Source organism: Dreissena polymorpha, chromosome 10 (genome assembly GCF_020536995.1).
Source record: "Dreissena polymorpha isolate Duluth1 chromosome 10, UMN_Dpol_1.0, whole genome shotgun sequence".
NCBI lineage: Eukaryota > Metazoa > Mollusca > Bivalvia > Myida > Dreissenidae > Dreissena > Dreissena polymorpha.
In genome coordinates, this window is record NC_068364.1 from 70,413,692 (window position 1) to 70,434,710 (window position 21,019).

A 21,019-nucleotide genomic window follows, 5' to 3' on the forward strand; every position below is an offset into this window, starting at 1 on the left:
AGCACTGTTGCAGTGTACGAAGCCCTATGTAGCTTAACATTATCTTGTTTGCTGTTTCTTGCATATATTAATATCAAATGCATGCTTGTGTGTTATTTATTACATCAAATATTTGTTCATTATATGATTTTAATTGCTCAAATGCATTTGTAATTATTTAACAGCCAGACAGCTTTTATTTTTAACTTAAACCTTTCCCTTAAATTGGGCTTAATTAGCATGCAACAAGCATTGAAGGAGTGTAGAAAGACAGCCCAAAGCCTTTAATGGAAAAATTCAGACGTGGCGAAAGACCATCACATTTTACAGGCCAGACTTGCCTACCAGGAGAAACAATTCACAGGCCTGTTGAAGTTTTTACAGGCCTTAACTTTAAGTGTTTGACCGGTTAGTGCATAGTCTCAGCATGGAAAAGTAAATTCATAAAAGTGCAAACTGAACATTATTATAAAGCATTATTTCTTCTTGAATGCTCTGAGCTTTTATGAGTACATACGTACAGCTCAGAGGGTCAATAGCTGGGAGTTGTATTATTGCAACTAACATAAGCATGAAAACTTGATTTGGGGAAATAAATTCTGGATCTGGATAGGTACGTTGCAGGACCTTTCGGTGTAGGCGCAACGGGGGAGAGGGTGGTTAGTCCCACTGTAGGACAGTGGGTGTTAGTTTCAGTTTGTGGATATACTAACGCTTTAAACATATATACTTGAGTGTTGTCGATGTATTTAGCTAAGAGACATTAATAAATTAAATAAGTTTACCTTTACATATCCATTTCACTAACATGCCATTACAGTAAACTGTTCAGTGTGGCAAACATAATAAAGCAGAATATGCACATGAATCTGATTAAACACAGATCCACTTGCATATAAATCAAATCATGTTTGTCTTTTATTTTGCATTTTCGACAAAAAAAATCCTGTAACTGTTAGATGTATTTTTCTTTGCGAGTAGACTGCATTCCAATTTTCAAACACTTCATCACTTGTTCTGTGACATTCAGTTCATACATTTGCAAAAAAAAGAGAGTTTTATTTGTATCTAAAACCTATGCTCAATCGTAGAATGACACGCTCTTTTCATTAATCGATACTAATTATATGATGTCCGTCGTAAATTCGATAGTTATTTGTTCTCGCTGAGCATCGTTATTTCTTTTAATTGTCGGCCATCTTGGATCACGTTAACAACATGTGTACAACGAACGTAAACTCGTATATGTCCGACTCCTTTCGCGAACCAATGGTTAAGTATGATGTCGTTCGGCCATTTTCACGGAACACCGCCGATCGCGATGCTGGTTATAGACGCTAGCATTACTGTCTATTCTGGGGCGTATGAAATTCCAACCATCGGAGCGACCTAGATCGGTCAGGGGCGATAATAATAGACAGGGATATAAATACGCGCATGAATAAATATTGCTTTCGGCTCTTTTGTCATCGTCGAAAAAAACGAAAATAAAAAAAATAAGTTTTCAGAAATCGCAATAAAATTTTTTGGGTCGGGGGGTAAAAAGTGGGTCGGTCGGTAAAGGGCAAACAAACTCAATTTTAATTTAGGCCTCATGATTGTACTTTTAATTATTTTTTCTTCTGAACAGGTGTATCAAATAAACTTCAATAGTAACAAGCCAGTAATGTTCAGAATCTATTTACTTCCTTGTTAATTTTAAGCAATTTAACATACAGTCACATTTATATTTTGTTACAAATATTTGTATTAAATTTAAAATTCATTTAAAATCTCATTTTATATCAGAGATTCCAAATCTGACCTGTAAATGGGCCCCATATATCTATTGCCGGTGCTAGGTAACATCTTCCCATTTGATCATTCCTTAGTTTAATAGTACTGTTTTAATGGGCCATTTAACATTGCTGAATCATAGTTATTGGTAGCCAGCAGAAGGCAATTAATCAAGGCATCATCTATTAACAATTTCAAGAAGTGTTATAGCTCCAGACTGTTCTTTTGAATGTTCAACTTTGCATGACCTGTAAATGGGGCAACTTATTGCTGAGAATTCTCCTGTGTCCAATTCTCAACATCTAATTGATTTTAATCGGTCAATGTCTGGCACAAAGTAAATCATTAAAAGGAGGAGAAATCACTTCCCCTTCATGATATTAATGTGCGAAGTGAAGATTAATTTGGCGAAGAAATCGCCCACTTCGCCCACTCGCGAAACCCCTGGCCTCTAGACAGTGATTTTTTTTGCCCAAAATTACCGCCGATATTCGGCTGCTTCCCAATTGCAAAAAATGACATTTTTCCCCAAAAATCTGACCAAAATTTCCCAAAAAATGACCAAATTTTCCCAATAAAGCCAATAAGATTACAATGTCATTTAGCGTTAATTTTGTAGAATGAGTGCCGATTGAGCTTGTCGAGTCTTCGCCGAATGACAACTGACTTACGAATGTTTGCGAATGTAGCCGAATACGATTTTACGTTGCTTTCCACACATCGCTCTCTATATTGCGGAGGATACTGACGATAGTCGATGTATCCCGATTGTTAACGCCTGTTTTTACACACGTCCAAGATGGCGGCAAGCAGACGAGAAGTTTGCGATGAGCAGCGAAAATGATAAATAACACTACAATTACCAGCGGATATCACATGCTTATTAGGAGATAATTTAATGTGTGTGTCAATTAACGCAAAATAATACGTTTGAGATGAACAACAACAAATATTTATTAGAAAAAGTGAATGTGCGTCACGGAAATCTGTGTTGGGAAATAGGAGTTAGTTTACTCACAAAGTTAAAGCATTTAAGATGAGAATCGTTCGAAAATGGAAAGAAAAAAACATGACTTGATTTATATGTTAGTGGATCTGTGTAAAATCAGATTCATATGCATATTCTGCTTTATTATGTTTGTCTCGCTGTATAGTTTGGTGAAATAGCATTGAACTGAGGATGTCAATTGTGCAAGATATTAAAAGGTAAACAAATGATATGTATTATTTTAGCTCCATTTAATACAACATTAACACAGCAAGAACAATAAAGCATGTTTGTTAATATTTGTTAATGTTTTCACCATATCATATTTTACTTTAAAAAACATCCTGAATTAAATAATTAATTCATACTCTTAAAGAAATTATGATTAAATCATAATGGTACATGTATATTGAAGAATCTATAGATTATTGCAAGTTTAATATGCATGTGGAAGGATATTAACTAAACATTGTAAGAAGAAATGAAAGCAACACTTTATAATATAAAAATGCTGTCAAACATGAACTTAGCAATTTTTATTCTGTTCTTATAATCATATTTAAAATGTTTCCCAATTTCATGGTTTATCGCGCTATTTTTCCCAATTTCATGGTTTATCGCGCTATTTTTTTCCAATTTCATGGTTTATCACGCTAATTTTCCCAATCCAAATGCCACAGGCTGTAACAAAAAATAGCAAAAAAAATCACTGCTAGAGTGTTAACAAGGTTTTACTATAGCCATATAAGGAAAAATGCCCTGCCCTCTGGCGGCCATTTTTTCAACTAACCGACATCATTTTCGAACTCGTCCAAGATATTATTGGGATGAATCTTTTGATAAAATTTCATGAAGATCAGACAATAAATGTGGCCTCTAGAGTGTTAACAAGATTTTATTATAGCCATATATAGCCATACAAGGAAAAATGCCCCGCCCCTTGGCAGCCATGTTTTTCAAGCAAACGTAACCATTTTCGAACTCATCCAAGTTATCATTGCAACCAATCTTCTGACCAAATTTCAAAAAGATTGGACAATAAATGTGACCTCCAGAGAGTGAACAAGGCAAATGTTGACGTCACACAACGGACAACGCACAACGGACGCAAGGCGATCACAAAAGCTCACCATTAGCACGTTGTGCTCAGGTGAGCTAAAAATGTATTTTTCTTCCTCTATAATTATAATAGTGAGTGTTGTATGAATGGGTATGAATGCATTCCATTATGCTCACAATTTTACTACGTTCAGCAAAGATATCAATCAAAAGATGTACATGTACAAGATTATACGATTAAAAAATTAATTCACATACTTACCTTCAGAAATAAATATTTACGGCTGCTGACCTTACAGGTCATTTCACTTTTATTTTGCAAATCCATGTTTTTTTCTGTGGCAGTGTGAATTGTGTATTTAATCCTGTTTTCCCATATCACGGATAATTGATTAAGCCATAAACAGCCTTTTCCTACTGTCTTGTAGTAGTTAAAGTTGTAGTCCTTGTTTTGTTTAACCCTTTACCACTTAGATATGTATTTTGACAAGATTCAAGTTTTAAAGGCTTGATTTCCGCTGAATCCTTAGATACTGATGAGCAGCAAACAGCATAAAACCTGAACAGACTGTGAGTCACTCGCAGGCTGTTCTGGTTTTATGCTGTTTGCACATAGCAATTTTTACTTTGCTTCTGAGTTGGAAAGGATTAACAGCCCTTCACTTCCCCTTTGTAGTAGTCATTGTTTTGTTTAAACATAACTGCATTTAGGGACTAACACATTAAATAAATTTCTTCTTCTGGGTTAACTTATAACTGTATATCAAGCTCATATTCATCAATGAAACAAAAGGCTATAAAAGTTTTGAATATTACAATCAATTATTATTTCTAACACCATGAATATAAATACAGGTATGTTACTTGGCTACAGAAATAACTGACATGCCACAATCTGACATCAGGTCAACCAATTTCTCTATGGAATTGATTTACTAAAAATATACCAATAGGTTAGATCAGTTCATGAGGTTCGTTTTGTGGAACAGACATTCAAACCAGTACTAGGAACTGAACAATTCAACCATGTAAATACATTGTTAACAGCTCAGGGAAACAACAGAAAGGAACTACTTGTACACACAAGTTAGCTCATGTTGCCTAATGATTGATGGGTTATAGCTCGTTATAGCTGACTCAACCAATCAAACTGCTTATTTCAGTGGTTTTAGTGGTTAATATTAATGTGCAGGTATCAAAGTAGTTATTGACAATACCCACATACCAGCCAGCCATACACCTGCAGTCATTATAAATGTAGCGGATCAAAATTAAACCATGATCATCGATACATGTACAGGTCCAAAGGAACAGCAGTGTTCAATAAAAAAAAACATGAAATAACTTAGTGTTAAAGAGCATTTTATTATTATAATAAACAGCCTTTTTGCCATATTGGGAAATTACTGGTACAAGCCCAATTGGGAAAAATTAGCTAGAACAACCTGAAATTTGGGTTAATTCAAGTTGTAAATGTCTTCAGATTGGGATTTTTTTTTTCAACCGTAATTGGGATTATTTTGGACAGCAATCGGGAAATTTTTAGTTGTGTTCCCCATGGGAAAAGTGCCTTTTTCCAGTGATTTATAATGAATTAAAAAAAAATCACTGATTAAAATAAATAAAATGATGCAGGCTTTTTCACCATACATGCATATAACAGAGAATGATTAAAGACCTCTTCCAAATGAAAAATTGTCAATCAAAACTAACACCAGCTTTTCAACTGTTCACAAATTTAAGCAATAATTCCTTCCTAAAATCAATAGACCGAGGCCTCGTCAAAATGACATGAGCAATACCCATGTTATATGTGTTTATAGTCTCATGTGGGTGGCAACTTCTTTCTATGCTCGAGTTAAATTTTGTACCCTTCAACATTAAATTTCACAACACTTATTATCTACATATTCAATGGCGTTGAAATTCTTAACAAGAGAACCTGAAAGGCCCAAAGTCGCTCACCTGAGATAACAAGATATTATTCGGACAAATCTTCTGACCAAGTTTCACGAAGATCGGAAAAAAAATGTGGCCTCTAGAGTGTTAACAAGGTTTTACTATAGCCATATAAGGAAAAATGCCCCGCCCCCTGGCAGCCATGTTTTTCAACCAACCGGCATCATTTTTTAAATCGTCCAAGATATTATCGGGATGGATCTTCTGACCAAGGTTTATGAAGATCGGACAGTTAATGTGGCCTCTAGAGTGTTAACAAGATTTTACTATAGCCATATAAGGAACAAGAGGGCCTGAAAGGCCCAAAGTCGCTAACCTGAGATAACAAGATATTATTGGGACAAATCTTATGACCAAGTTTCACGCAGATCGGAAAATAAATGTGGCCTCTAGAGTGTTAACAAGGTTTTACTATAGCCATACATGTATAAGGAAAAATGCCCCACCTCCTGGCAGCCATGTTTTTCAACCAACCAGCATCATTTTTGAACTCATCCAAGATATTATCGGGATGAATCTGACCAAGTTTCATGAAGATCGGACAGTAAATGTGGCCTCTAGAGTGTTAACAAGATTTTACTATAGCCATATAAGGAAAAATGCCCCGCCCCTTGGAAGCCATTTTTTTCAAGCAAACATAATTATTTTCGAAATCATCCAAGATATCATTGAGACCAATCTTTTGACCAAATTTCATGAAAATTGGACAATAAATGTGGCCTCTAGAGTGTTAACAAGGTTTTACTATAGCCATATATAGCCATTTAAGGAAAAATGCCCCGCCCCTGGTGGCCATGTTTTTAAGGCAACCAAAACCATTTTCGAACTCATCCAAGATATCATTGGGACAAATCTTCTGACCAAGTTTCATGATGATTGGAAAATAAATGTGACCTCTAGAGTGTTAACAAGGTTTTACTATAGCCATATAAGGAAAATAGTCCCGCCCCTGTGGTGGCCATGTTTTTCAACCAACCGGCATCATTTTTGAACTCGTCCAAGATATTATTGGGATAAATCTTCTGACCGAGTTTCATGAAGATCGGAAATAAATGTGACCTCTAGAGTGTTAACAAGATTTTACTATAGCCATATACAGTACAGCCAAAGCGGCACAAACATAATCCGCGGCTACGCCACGGCCAGATTATTAGTCCGCGGCGGCCGAATCGTGTGTTCACGCGGCGTATCGCCGTGGCACTCTGCATCGATCCGCGCAACGACGCCGAGTCTGTATTAACCACGCGTACTTTCGCGTAGTAAATCCGCCGCATACGTACGCGGCGGATCGAGTGAAAAGATATCCACCTACATGTACATACATGTATGTGTAGCGTAGAATTAATTACGCGCAACTGTTTATGTTTCGTTCGATTATCATTATTAAATTTGTAATCCGAAACACACTTCCGAATTTTAATGCTAATGCGTCCTTTGGCAAATTCTAGCGTCAAATAAACAGTGCTAAAATATCCTTTGTTTCATAAAAAGCGCGCGAAAATTATGCAGACATGTAGAACGTCGTTTGAAAAGTTTGGGTGTATTTTGTGTTGTATAAATACATGAACATCACGTCAGGCGTAAATCGTGTGTTCAGTGGAGAAAAATAACGCCCCGATTAGACGTTATTTCATCATCTCTATAAATAGTAACAAATGCCAAAATGTATTTGATACTTAAGGAAATATCGAGAATGTTTGTGTATCGTAAATATTAACCAGCATTTGCTTTAAAACTGGAATATACGGGATTATCGGGTAATTAGTAGCGATATTAACTGTATAATATGAACAAAATAAAACGTGTTTATATACGCATATTCAAACAATAGTTATAATAAGCTGATAATTAACAAAACTACAAATACGTCGTCACCGTCTTGATTATTGATGTGGCTTCAAACTGCTAATTTACTCAGCTAAAATATAATAGCGGAATCAACATGCAATTAATTTATAAATCCACCATATGCTGGAGCCTTGACCACTTGTATGTGCGAAAAAATAATTACGTGACCTTGTTTATGTGTGAAATACATACGCTACGGGCGGGAAACAAACTTAATAATTGGCCAGACACATTAACCATGCTTACATGTATATGCTAATACAATCCGCGCACAATAAATTTATTATGATTTTAATTATTATTATAATTGTTCTTTCAAAATTTGTTAACTACATGTAACTAATAATTAAAAAAAAAAAATATTTCATGATCGCATCGACTCGGCATCATGTCGCGGACCGCGCCATGCCTCGGCGGACAGATGCGAAGTTTCGCGGCGAAATGCGACTTGCCGCCACATACTGACGCGGCTTCAACGACTGACGCGGCATCGACTCGTTTCGCCTTGCCGCCGCGGATCGCGAAATACGTTTGTTCCGCTTTGGCTGTCCTGTATAGCCATATAAGGAAAAATGCGCCGCCCCTTGGCAGCCATGTTTTTCAAGCAAAGCTTACCATTTTTGAACTCATCCAAGATACTAGTGGGACAAATCTTCTGAGCAAGTGTCATGAAAATCGGAAAATAAATGTGGCCTCTAGAGTGTTAACAAGGTTTTACTATAGCCATATAAGGAAAACTGCCCCGCCCCCTGGCGGCCATGTTTTTCAACAAACCGGCATCATTTTCGAACTTGTCCAAGATATTATTGGGATGAATCTTCTGACCAAGTTTCATGAAGATAGGACAATAAATGTGGCCTCTAGAGTGTCAACAAGATTTTACTATAGCCATATAAGGAAAAATGCCCGCCCCTTGGCAGCCATGTTTTTCAAGCAAACGTAACCATTTTTGAACTCATCCTAAATATAATTGAAACCAATCTGCTGACCAAGCCTCTAGAGAATTAACAAGGCAAATGTTGACGCCGCACAACGGACAACGCACGACGGACAAAAAGCGATCACAAAAGCTCACCATGAGCACGTTGTGCTCAGGTGAACGTGCTCAGGTGAGCTAAAAATGAATACAAGAGATGTGTTTGTCAGAAACACAATGCCCCCTACTGGGCCGCTTTGATACATGTTTTTTTACCTTTGACCTTGAAGGATGACCTTGACCTTTCACCACTGAAAATGTGCAGCTCCATGAGATGCATGTACACATGCATGCCAAATATCAAGTTGGTAGGGACATAGAAGTTATGAGCATTTTTCGAAACCTAAATGCAAAACCTAAATGCAAAGTGTGATGGAAGGACAGATCACTATATGCCCTCCTTCAGGGGCATAAAAACATATACAAACATTACATTCTTGCTCTTTTACAGATATTAAAACTAAAATACATGAGTCCCACTCAAGGAAACAACAATCATGATCAGGGGTTTTTTTTAGAAAAAGGGGAAGACGCTGGACGCTGGGTAAAAGGGGAAAATAGAGCGCGAAAGAGTCATATTTGGGGAAAAAATAAAAACTGTTCATTTCAATTTCTATAACTCACCTACAGACTTCAGTTGTTGTTTTTTAGAAAAAGAGGAATGTCTCTGACCTTTTTGTTCTTAAACACATGAACAAGTATGATATTAAAGTCAAAGTCCTAAATAAAGTTGCAGGGGTAGATCTAAAAATGGGAAATGTTTTCAACTGGGGCCGGGGGACGATGTCAATATTGTGATTTCAATTTCATGATGAATGGGTAGATGATTTAGATCTGCTACAGTATTGGAAGGGAAAGGTGCGGCAGCTGCCGATTGTGTACTTTCACTTTCACAATGTTCGATGTTTATTACATGTACCTCCGAATTTTGCTGGGTTTCAACTGTTTTTGATGATTCATTCTTAAAAAATGCGTCGACGCAATTAATATTTTCCGAGTCCGAATGTTTTATTTTGTTTGTGTTTGAACGCCAATTGTTAGACTTTTTCTGTTTTAACGTTTATATCTTGGCTTTCACATAACCCGGATGAAAATTCGACTGGTTTCCGGTAATTAATTTACGAAACGCCATTCTCGCGCAAGACCGGAATCCAGTAAAATAGTCCCATGATTAATACGATTAGTTGCCCGGTTTCCATGACGTAATTTAAGAGCTATATTTAGAATCACTGGTATTCCCAGATTTGAGTGTTCGTCGGGAGAGAGAGAGAGCGAGATCGTTGTACATGGTACAAATTGGATAAGTGTCGACTTCCCAAAAGAAAAAAAAACATTGCTTTGAGGGTAAAATATTATATTTTGGTGAAAAATTATATTTTTGGAGGGGAAATTGTATTTTTAGGGGAAACATTCTGGTAGGGGAAGACGCCGAATATCGGCGTCACTTTCTTAGTAAAAAAAACCCCTGTCATGCAATGTGAAAAATGAAAATTCATGTAAAATGCCAGTGAAAGGCCAGGGGGGGGGGGATGGGGGGGTGAGGTTAACACATCAATCCTCCCTCCAATAAAAATATTTCAAGATGATAGATAACACTGCAATGTGAATGAGAATACAAACAACACCCCCACCAACCACTTCCGTCCCACTTTAACCCAGCAGCAGCAGTGATTTTGTTCACTTTATATTTTACAGTCTGTGCCTTTTTGATTGGGAAAAAAGCGTGATAGGTTATGAAATTGGTCAAAATTAAACATTATTAATATGATTATAAATAACAGTGTACCAATTGTTAATAAATGCATGTTTAAATGCTTTCTTAAATTTATTGTATAAAGTGCTAGGGAATTAAACTCAAGAAACCGATTATTGAGTTTATTGGAAAAGTTTGACATATTTTGGAGGAATATTTGGTCAGATTTGGGGAAATAATGTTACTTTTTGCCATTGGGAAACAGCCTTTCATGCTTTTTGCCATTGGGAAACAACCGCTTTTTACATTTTGCCATTGGGAAACAGCCTATGTTTACTTTTTGCCATTGGGAAATAGCCTGTAAGGCTGTAAGAGGCTGTAATTTTGGGCAACAAAAAACACTGAGCAGTATCATAATTATACAACAAGAGCACCGCATAACGGATGCCACGCTCTGCTGCGGTCGCAGTTTTCAATAGTTGAAAGCTTGTCTGAATTTTTTTTTTTTAGAGGTCACAGTGACCTTGACCTTTGACCTAGTAACCCAAACACGGGTGTGGCATGTAGAACTCATCAAGGTGCAGCTAGAAGTTTCAAAGTTGTAGGTTGAAGCATTTTGATTTTAGAGCCAATGTTCAAAACCTTGACAAAATGTCAAGGTTTTAGCGGACGGCGGACACGACACGACGAGCTGGCTATGACAATACCTCGGGGTTTCTCCGAAAACAGCTGAGCTAAAAATACATCGAAACATGTGTGTATTGGACTTCATATGTTGGTGGAATTGGATATAAATTATAATAAGGAATTGGGAATTTCATGTATTATTATATCACAGTTATAACATTATAATTAATATTTTGCATAAAAATGTCCAAATAATCTCAATATTTTATACAAACTCCGGTAAGCACCCTTAAGATTTTGATATATGATGAAAGGTTCAGTAGTACAGGATTATCCAACAGAAAACATTGCCAGACTATTTGTTTCTCCAGAATTCACTCGGCAAACATGCATTACATGCCATTATTTGAAAACACATGGCTGAATTGTTATGGGATATGCAATTGAATTTGGCAACACAAATCTGCACTGCTGTTTTGCTAACATACACAAAATGAACAATTACTTTAACCCAAATTCCAGAAACATTGAACAAAAGCTTTAGTAAAAAATGCTCTTATTTCAATATTCATGATAAATTATTAACACTTTATTGTTTGCCTTTCTTACAGACTTCATTCTCATTATTTTTTTAATATGATCAATAACCATGACATTTGGGAATGTTAGCATCAATTTGCTCTAAATTAACAAAAAATTATTTGATACTTAAATTTTGAACTATTGGTGATTTCATAGAACAGTAAATTCCAAACATAAACATATCCATAAAACAGATATTTAAAGTACAAAACTCTCTACTAATCAATTCCATTACTAAACATCAAAAAGTCAAAAAATCTTTTCAGAATTTTTGGACTGGATTTTTTGCCATTAGGAATAAGACCCAATAAAGGCTGTAAAATCATACAAAAACATGTCCTGGATATGATCAATATAAAATAACAAGCTCAGGTCTGCACTTAAAAAGTGTTTAGAGTATGTTTGCAGTGGTTTTTTTCGTTCAAATTTGGGGTCCGGTAAGAGGACCCATTCCCAATGGGAAAAAGTATATATTTTTCCAAAATGGGACCTAAAAATTCCCTATTGAAGGTTTCCAAAAAATTATTATTATTTTAATAAGTATATAAACATGTTAATTATCTCGAAGTCAAGCTATAGAAGTTGAACCTTAAAATATATCATATTGCAGTGTTTTTTTATGGCAATATCAGGGCCCATATTCAGCCCCATTCCCCTCCAAAAATAGTATATATTTTCCCCCATTTTTTTTTAAAAAATCCCCTCCAAAAGAAAAAAAAATCTTTTTTTTTTTTTTTAGAAACAACTGCCTCATGATAGATATATCTCAAATTCATTTTAAAAACAACTAACAAGGTATATATCTATAATTAATATGATTTTTTTTATTATTATAAAGAGTTATCTTATATTAAATAAGGTTTTCCCAAATCAGTGAACTTCATGAATTAAATTTGTTTCCAAAATGGCCAAGAAAAGGCCTGATGTATCTATATTGTGTCAATATTTGTTGATAAAAACATTCCAATTTGGCCCATTTTATTGATAAAAAATGCTCACATTTGCCATTTTATTGATAAAAAAAATCCCAATTAGACTCTAATTGGCTTGGAAATCTGATACTGTGCAAGCGGCTGAACTGACTAAAACTAATGTTGAACAAATCATTGATATATATTTAAGAAAAAGGACACAGACATTCAGCTGTGAATATTACTTTCATACATACATGTGTATTCATATAATAAATATCATAACATATAAAAGAATGACTTCTTAATTTTCCCCTTTTACAACAAAACGACGCGTTTTTCCCCTTTGGACGGGCCCGCCACCATTTCCCTATAGGTAAAAAAAACACTGTTGATTTTTTATTTTTTTATTTTCTCCAGACAAGATGCCTGTTTTTAAAAGTCATTTTATTCTGATGGTTTTCACATAAAACCTTCTATGTACATGTAAACCATAGAAAGGTGTTCCCATTATTGTGTAGTGATCTTCTTTGTATATTTTTCATTTAAACATCTTTTTTTTTCTTGCCAGGTGAGATTCAACCTATGATACAAACCAAGAGAACAACCACCATGATTCCAGTTTACGCCCCAAAACTAAGTTTAATACGGGTGTATGAACGTAATGAATGCAACTTGCTTAAAGAATATATCAATTGCTTAAAGAATATATCAATGTTATTAAATCACGTAATTGAAAGTTTAAAAAATCACTGTTTTACCCCACCCACTCACGATCGCATGTAACTTACCCAGTGCTTGGGGGGGGGGTATGGGCTGCACCCTCCATACATTATTTCTATTACATTTGTGTGAAATGACGTTATTTGGTGCGATATGACTCTTCAAGAAACAAACAGCAATGACGTCATCGACAACAACATTTAAAACAAGATGTGTTTGTGAAACACAATGTCCCCCTATATGACGTTTGACCTTGAAGGATGACCTTGACCTTGTGAAGGATGACCTTGACCTTTCACCACTGAAAATGTGCAGCTCCATGAGATACACATGCATGCCAAATATCCAGGGCTTGCACTAAGAAATAAATTTTGGAAGTCCTGACTTCCAGGGTTCCCGCTGTCGATCGCCATTGGCGCCAATTGCGACAAAATAAAAAATCTGGCGACAAAATTTCGTAAATGGCAATTTTAAAAAAATCGGCATTTTTCTGCGTTCATATTTTCTTAAAATGACAAAAGACGCTGTGTTTACCAGCCGCTTTACGGCAGTCGTAATACTATAGATTTCCATGGTGTAAGCGATACAGCTGTAATCAATGGAGCGTGGTGCTGACTGCCGACTACCGCAAAGTGGAATGTTATGGTGATAATTGCGATTATCTGGGGTGTTGTTGCAAGTTATCTTAATTGGTCGGCAGTTTTATTGCTTCAGAGATAAGGCAATATTGCAATATCCCGACTTTGCGCTTAAATGTGAAGTGTTTGTCACAGTGTTCGAAGCAGATTCAAGACCGTTAAATTGACAACAATGACAATCAAAAAGGTAAGTATCGATTGTTTTTAGAAAAATCGGTGTAATTATAGAAAATAGTTAAACATTTTACATCTATTGGTTCTATTTAAACGGTGACATATTGCTGTTTCACTCGTCAAAATGGCAAGTTCAGAGTGTAAAACGACTTTTAGAAAGTGAACATTAGATGCTGCTTATTTTGAGACTCATTCAAAATGCAAACGTTCCCATCGCTATTATTCACCAGCTAACAAACAAAAACCAAACAAAGACAGTTGTTTAACAGAATTTCATTTCCTTCAATATGATTTCCAACACACAATCTATGCTGTGTGAACTCTTTATATCCTCAACACTTATCAATTCATTCACTACCGGATGTACCTTAAAAAAAAAGGTAAACATAGTTTAGCACATGGAAATCAATTTGACATTTGATATACACAAATGCTTATTTTATTTGACTGTTGTGTTAAGGGCTCTATGTAGTAGATCATATGCTAGCACACATTTATATTATTTATATACTTCCAGTGCCCCAGATAATTATTTGGGAAATAGGGTTTTCACCCATTGATTTTAAAAAATAGGGTGATTTCGGTCTTGAAATAGGGTGAAATGAGTTATAAAAATTCATACCTTAAAATCATTGCTGCTTTCCCCGTTGAATAAAGCCAATCTTGGTCACTTCAACGTATCCATTCAGATTCAGATTACTTCTGTTGAAGCTGCACACTTGTATTGATTCAATAAAACTGTAAACTATTATAATTAATTTTAATAAACTGATGTTTCATAACATCTTTAATTCTTGAAACTGTCCATAATATAACCTTTAAACATAAAAATTTGATAACACGAATGATTTGTCACTTAATTGCACTTGCTTTCTTTGTTAAAAAAGTTTGCAATCGATTGATATTTTGGCGCAACAATCGCGGACGTCTTTCGGCCTCTCTTAGACATTATTATTTTGTACCGTTATAGAAACGGAAAGGACAGACGCTTTACAAATACATGCACAATGAGCGACGGATTAAATCAGATTGAAAACGCATGTTTGTCGTAAATAATTTGGTCAGATGATGTAATTAACTATAAAATCTAGTCCGCAGAGCGTTTGAATAACTTTAAATGTTTCCTGCTCCTTCAAGAAGACTCTTGCTGAATAAAAGAGACGTTGCACTACGATAATAATTGCAAAGAGGATATACCGAAAATGAGCGAAGAATTTTCAATTGAAGCTATTGTATCGTACGCATTGAATTTTAGGAATTTGCGTAAAAGTCAAATTGGTTGCGTTTTCAATACGCATGATATTGTATATCTTTGCGTTTTTAAACATTTTAATAGGGTGAAAGACGCAGATACGCAGCTTATCTGGGGCACTGACTTCACATTCATTGATTATTATTAGTATTATATTAATATTATATTTCCCTTTTTGTATTTTCAGAATACCATAAAGCTTCTGAAGCACCAAAACTGTGGCAACATATTCAGGCTGCTAAGAAGGTGTCAATCAACAAGAGTTACAACTGATTGAATGTGCCTTTATTTAATTAACAATGTTAAATGTGTTGTTATTATTAATACTACTGTTATTAAATCAATTCCTTTAACATACTGTAAATGCTCAGTTTTTGTTTGTATTATAATAACATGATCTTCATTGCCCAAATGTAGCCCCAGTGTGGCGACAACTTTTTAAATTTGGCGAAAGTAAGTGGCGACAACTTTTGAAAGCCCAGAGGGAACCCTGACTTCCTGCCCTTTACTTATGGAAGTCCCTCTCACAATGTTGGAAGTCCAAACAACTTTAATGTTGATGTTAACGGAATGTCAACTGCGTAAATGATCACAAACTCTTCCCATCCATTTTGGGTCACTTAAATTCTGTGAAAGTAACTAGATATATCATACAACAAGGCGGAGACTACCCTAGGCTTTAAAAATAGGGAGATGTTTGGAAAATCAGGGTATAAGTTTGTGCAAACAATATCGACTTAAAAGACAAAACATGTTAATTTCAAAACTTTTATTATTTCTATCATTTTACTATGTTCATTCTAAAACAATAAATTCTCATTAAAATCTACTTAATCATAACACATTTAAGTCATTCAACACATTTAAGTAATTTGAGATATGTGCAGTTGCACCTTTTCATCACATATTTATTGTCATTTTATTATCCTCATCTCTATGACTGCATTTGCAACAAAACACAATTTTAATGAATGGTCATGATGGAGCATTTAGTATATCAATTACTGTTTATCCGAATACTATACATGCAGGGCTTGCACTAAGAAGTAAATTTTGGAAGTCCTGACTTCCTGCCCTTTACTTATAGAAGTCCCACTCAAAAATGTTGGAAGTCCAAACAACTTTAATGTTGATGTTAACGAAATGTATACTGCGTAAATGATCACAAACTCTTCCCATCCATTTTGGGTCACTGTACATCTGTGAAAGTAACTAGATATATCTTACAACAAGGCGGAGACTACCCTAGGCTTTAAAAATAGGGAGAAGTTTGGAAAATCAGGGTATAAGTTTGTGCAAACAATATCGACTTAAAAAACAAAACATGTTAATTTCAAAACTTGTATTATTTCTATCATTTTACTATGTTCATTTGAAAAAAACAATAAATTCTCATTAAAATCTACGTAATCATAACACTTTTAAGCCATTCAACACATTTAAGTAATTTGAGATATGTGCGGTTGCACATTTTCATCACATATTTATTGTCATTTTATTATCCTCATCACTATGACTGCATTTGCAACAAAACACAATCTTAATGAATGGCCATGATGGAGCATCTAGTAGTATATCAATTACTGTTTATCCGAATACTATATATGTCCGAAATACGTACACTTAATAAATGCCTTACCAGTTTAACTTTAATAATCCAAACTTTCCTTGTTGTTATCTGGTTTAACAAACCTTATCAAATATTTGTTAAATCCATTTAATGTTTTCTCCATTTTTGAACCAACATTACTTGTAATTTGAATCGCCAGCTTTGAACTGAACGCGGGTTGAATGTTACAATAGGTCAGCAATTTGCAATTTCGAAGGTCATGACGTAGCAATTTAATTCTACTCGGATAATTTATATCTAATCCAGGAAATGTGTTTTCTGAATGTTTCTGACTAGTAAAATGACTTGTTAGTATAGAAAACGAACTGTGATTCCAGTTTGAATAAGATGGTAATTACTCGTAATTATCGGTGGATTAACAAACTGAGAAAACTCGCGGGACCTAATACGGTAGTGAATCTACGTAATTAATTAAACTTTGATCAGTTTTGTTTTTCTTTAATGATATTTTTCGTCTTTCTTTTACCGTGCAGTCTGCCCAAAACCAGCAATTATCTCCTAATCATTAGACAACATATGACACGCGCAGAGGCACGAGTGTGTTGTTAAAGTAACCAATTGTAAGCGACTGCTTTGTCACGGTCCATTTGCGATCCGCGCGGGGGGTAAATTGTGTAACCGTTAGATAAACAACACACAATAAACTTGCTTATCACCTGCGGGCGGTAGCAAATATAAGGAGGCGGAGTTTAGACTGATAGAGACTTGTGCAAAACACATTGAGTCGGCAGAAAGCAGTGTTGATTGAAGAGTTATTTTAATGGACAGCTTACGTCACGGGTTGCTATTTTCGGCGTATGACCAATTTTAAGGAAGTACATTGGACGTCATGGTTTTTTTTTATCGGCGTATGGAAACAATTATCGGGCGTAATATACGGCCGTACGCCGCTTAGTGCAAGCCCTGTATACATGTCCGAAATATGTACACTTAATAAATACCTCACCAGTGTAACTTAAATAATCCAAACTTTCCATGTTGTTAACTATAGTGGGGGACATAAAAATGTTTTACCCTGTCCCGCATAGAAACGCATAATTTCGTCTCGATCGATTCCGTATCAACCATACTTTCTATCTTTCTAATGTGGCAAAAATTCCCAATTTCCAAAAATAACAATTTTATTATTTATTTTTTTTAAGAAAGAAGTGTCTAATGCATATTTTATCTCAATTTTAATTCAATTACATCTAACAAAGTATTATATGAATTTGTTCTTTTAATTTGAACTATTATAAAGAGTTATATCAAATTTAGTATTTCCCTAATCAGTGGACTTTTTGTTTGGAATAAAAAGGCTAATGAACGAAAATGAAAAAACAATTACATTTTTTCTTTTTTCATTTGGCGACCCCAATAAAAAGTTGAGGGTCGGCACCGATTCAGGAGACACGGTCTGGCGACTGGAAACGGACCTATTTATTTTTTTAACCAATTTCCCAATTTATATGCTTTGTTTGCCTGATATTACATCTTATATGGACAAAGATAAAAAAATATTTATTTTTTGGCGACCCCAATAAAAAGTTGAGGGTCGGCGCCGATTCGGGAGACACGGTCTGGCGACCGGAAATGGACCTATTTTTTTTTGGCCTAAGAATGGAAATTGTATGCATTTACCAACTAGGCTAAAGTAATACACACCTCGCCTTCCCCGTCGCGGAAGCACTTGCTAGCAGACAAAAGCCCCGCGGAAGGAGCGAATTTTTTTTGAGAAAACGCGTGGACTGTACTGTACATGTATGACTGTTCTCAAAGATCAAATGTCGGGTTAAAATTTGGCCCCATACCCAATCACAAAAATTATATATATTATTATTAGGACTGCCTTAAATTTACGATTGCACTTTTTCCAAAAAGTATTCAGTTTGTATCCCAATTAAGCTCTAATTAATTAAACCTAATTAAATGTAAAGTTAAATAAACTTGTTCTTGATGAAATAGAATTTGTAAGCAAGAATATATAAGCAAAAATTTCCATTTAGATCAAAATATCACCATTTTCCCAATCCAAGAGGCCACTTTCCCAAATGTTTGAATAAGACTGGTTTATGTACATATTTCAAATTCATAAATTATGAATAATAACATGAACATAACTGATTTGTTTCAAAAATCTCTAATAAAAACAATAAATCTTCAAAAAAAGCTATCTTTGGAAACAAGTGCTGTAAGGGCACGTACACTGATTCAAAGTGTATAATTTTAAATGAACGATACACTGAATGACCCAGATATCTGGATTATCAATACGACATCGTCGTGAGCTAAGAACTACATGACCTCTCATGGTGCCCTCAATTGGGGGCGTTGATATGTACAATTAAGGGCCTTCTGGCAAGTTGAATGCTGTCGAAACACATTATTAACGACCTTAGTAATGAATTATAGCGTGATTTTACCTGGGTTTTGGAGCAGGAAGCGTTTTGTGAACTCGATTCACTTTCTTTATACACTTTAAATAATCCAGGTATTTGCATATTATTCTGAGATAACACGTCCGAATCACTAGCACTTTTCATATTTCTATCGCCAACCCATTCTCTCTCGAGTGTTTTTCATAGAAAATAATCTTAGTTCCTGATATAAAAGTCAACACAAATCTTGTTTGTTTTCACCACCCACGCAAGGCGCCATTTTGGTAATTTTGGCAGGTGCGCGCCTAATTAGCTTTTTACGTACATTCGAATTTATCATTAACTGCGATTAAATGATCCACTTTTATTGCCAAATTGAACAGTTTGTATGGAAACATAAAAGATTTGTGTCGTTGTGCGCTTTGACCGACAATTTTATTGGCGATTTGAGCGACAGATCTTTTCATCGATTCATTTTACTCGGTTACCAGGCAATTTCCATTTACGCAATAATGACGTCATGTCTTTTATACCCAAACAGAAAATCGAAGCCTGTGCTCGGAAAACAACAAGTGTCATGTTGGAATTGTATAACAACGGGTCTAGATGAAATAATGCCGTTAATGTTGGCTTTTCCTCTAGAAAAGCCATATAGAACATCAGCCTAGAGTCAGTCGATTACATTTGCCTTTGCACGGGTGGATTTTATGGATGACTTGGACCAGCACGTAATTGACCTTACATGCTATTATATCGACAGAAATTCAAGTAACAAATCGTGCTGTTTTTCACAGCCAAGTATTGGGCGGGATCAATTCACTTAATATGCTAGTTTACTTGTTATGAATGCTAGTTGTTGATTTATTTAGTACATCTGATCATGAACTCTAGATGTCAATATACGCTCCGTGATCTAATATATGTATAGGTTGCAAACTGGTTCTTAAACTGGATAATGAACTTTACTGAATATGGTCGGATCAATATTTTTGGACAATTTGTCCATATGCTTAACATTTACGTAAAACATATAGGGCTGCAGAGCATTTACGCGCGTCTATGGGTAAAATACACCGATCGTCGGCTTACAAACGGAAGTAGCTTTACTCAATAATGGACTTCTCAGAAGAATGTGTTCTTCATTGGGAAGACGGTCGGCAGATCAATAGTCGCGTACTCACAGAAATAATCAACCCGGAAGTTTACATTTATGTCTAATCCTCAGATTTCAGTGAATTAATTTACTTAATACATGTACTCATAAGATAATGCGTTGTAAACAGTTTGTTTGTTGAACCAAAATAAACCCCTTTACTGAACCAGCATTTACCTGTTTGACATATTTGGTATTTATCAAATTTGGATTTAAATAAGCGTTATATACGAAAGAGTAAAAACGGTTAAATTGGTTCAGCTTATCAAAGTTTAGGTTCGGCATTGCGAATGTAAATCAACATAGGCAGGGAGAGTGGGGGTAGAATAGTGGTTGGTCGGGAAAAACGCACCGTGCGGCGGAAAAAAACTGTGATAGAATCTGGACAGAAAATTCAACGCTTGTACGCAGGCTGGTAGAAAGACAGCTTTGCATTTATACTGAACACATAACGAGAATCTTGTGAAAAATACAATTGCCACGGTAACGTTAAGTATGCACACGCGAGAAAAGTATATCAAGTGTTTGTTCCGCGAAAAAATACTTTGAAATGCTTCTTTTCTTGTCGTTAAAATTTCTTTAAACACGGGGTTCGCTCACTCTGGATCAGCAGACGATTTATTTCATAAATCAATCTCTGGGTTAATGGTCGCCATGTTTCGAACTACTTTCAAAAGTACAACAACAACAATAA

General features: G+C 35.4%; 1 protein-coding gene and 1 long non-coding RNA gene across 2 annotated transcripts in view; one reads left to right on the plus strand and one right to left on the minus strand.

Moving 5' to 3' along the window:
* Positions 1-19,611, minus strand: part of LOC127847114 (uncharacterized) — a 90,421-nt gene extending 70,810 nt beyond the window's left edge. The window contains exon 1 of the mRNA XM_052378746.1: positions 19,218-19,611. The gene's annotated coding sequence lies outside the window, so the exon portion shown is untranslated. The remainder of the gene's footprint in view (positions 1-19,217) is intronic.
* LOC127847122 (uncharacterized) lies at positions 13,514-15,549 on the plus strand. The gene is made up of 2 exons (XR_008033825.1): positions 13,514-13,946; positions 15,373-15,549. It is a non-coding gene; the product is annotated as an uncharacterized LOC127847122 (long non-coding RNA).
* Positions 19,612-21,019: the final 1,408 nt, after the last annotated feature.